This window comes from Arachis stenosperma, chromosome 1 (assembly GCF_014773155.1).
Source record: "Arachis stenosperma cultivar V10309 chromosome 1, arast.V10309.gnm1.PFL2, whole genome shotgun sequence".
Taxonomy (NCBI): domain Eukaryota; kingdom Viridiplantae; phylum Streptophyta; class Magnoliopsida; order Fabales; family Fabaceae; genus Arachis; species Arachis stenosperma.
The window spans coordinates 89,908,558-89,910,240 of NC_080377.1; the positions used below are offsets into that span (position 1 = coordinate 89,908,558).

At 42.1% G+C, this 1,683-nt stretch overlaps 1 non-coding gene across 1 annotated transcript; it reads left to right on the top strand.

Annotated features, from left to right (window-relative positions):
• The first annotated feature begins 967 nt into the window (after nt 1-967).
• On the top strand, nt 968-1,075 carry LOC130948765 (small nucleolar RNA R71). Its single transcript, XR_009073238.1, has one exon. It is a non-coding gene; the product is annotated as a small nucleolar RNA R71 (small nucleolar RNA).
• Nucleotides 1,076-1,683: the final 608 nt, after the last annotated feature.

Genomic DNA, 1,683 nt, shown 5'->3' on the forward strand with positions numbered 1-1,683 from the left:
CAGTGATATACTCATCCTCTTCAGAGGAAGAATACTCATCAGAGCTCATGAATGGCAGAAGTAAGTCCAATGGAATCTCTATGGTCTCATTTTGAGCCTCAGATTCCCATGGTTCCTCATTGGGGAACTTAGAGGAGGTTGGTGCACGCCCATTGAGGTCTTCCTCAGTGGCGTCCACCTCCTCTCTTTCCTCTCCATATTCGGCCATGGTTATGGCTTTGCACTCTCCTTTTGGATTTTCTTCTGTATTACTTGGGAGAGTACTAGGAGGGAGTTCAGTAACTTTCTTACTCAGCTGACCCACTTGTCCTTCCAAATTCCTAATGGAGGACCTTGTTTCAGTCATGAAACTTTGAGTGGTTTTGATTAGATCAGAGACCATTGTTGCTAAGTCAGAGGTATTCTGCTTAGAACTCTCTGTCTGTTGCTGAGAAGATGATGGAAAAGGCTTGCTATTGCTAAACCTGTTTCTTCCACCATTATTGTTATTGAAACCTTGTTGAGGTCTCTCTTGATTCTTCCATGAGAAATTTGGGTGATTTCTCCATGACGAATTATAGGTGTTTCCATAGGGTTCTCCTAGGTAATTCACCTCTTCCATTGAAGGGTTCTCAGGATCATAAGCTTCTTCCTCAGATGAAGCTTCCTTAGTACTGCCAGATGCATTTTGCATTCCAGACAGACTTTGAGAAATCAAATTGACTTGTTGAGTCAATATCTTGTTCTGAGCCAGTATAGCATTCAGAGTGTCAATCTCAAGAACTCCTTTCTTCTGACTAGTCCCATTGTTCACAGGATTTCTTTCAGAAGTGTACATGAATTGGTTATTTGCAACCATTTCAATCAGCTCTTGAGCTTCTGTAGGCGTCTTCTTCAAATGAAGAGATCCTCTAGCAGAGCTATCCAAAGACATCTTGGATAGTTCAGAGAGACCATCATAGAAAATACCTATGATGTTCCATTCAGAAAGCATGTCTGAGGGACATTTTCTGATTAATTGTTTGTATCTTTCCCAAGCTTCATAGAGGGACTCACCATCCTTCTGTCTGAAGGTTTGGACTTCCACTCTAAGCCTACTCAGTTTTTGAGGTGGAAAGAACTTTGCCAAGAAGGCATTGACTAGCTTTTCCCAAGAGTCCAGGCTTTCTTTAGGTTGAGAGTCCAACCATATTCTAGCTCTGTCTCTTACAGCAAAAGGGAATAGCATCAGTCTATAGACCTTAGGGTCTACCCCATTAGTCTTGACTGTGTCACAGATTTGCAAGAACTCAGCTAAAAACTGATGAGGATCTTCCATTGGAAGTCCATGGAACTTGCAATTCTGTTGCATTAGAGAAACTAACTGAGGCTTAAGCTCAAAGTTGTTTGCTCCAATGGCAGGGATAGAGATGCTTCTCCCATAGAAATTGGGAGTAGGTGCAGTAAAGTCACCCAGCACCTTCCTTGCATTGTTGGCATTGTTGTTGTTTTCGGCTGCCATGGGTTCTTCTTCCTTGAAGAATTCGGTCAGGTCCTCAACAGAGAGTTGAGTCTTAGCTTCTCTTATCTTTTGCTTCAAGGTCCTTTCAGGTTCAGGGTCAGCTTCAACAAGAATGCCTTTGTCTTTGTTCCTGCTCATATGAAAGAGAAGAGAACAAGAAAATATGGAATCCTCTATGTCACAGTATAGAGATTCCTTTAGGT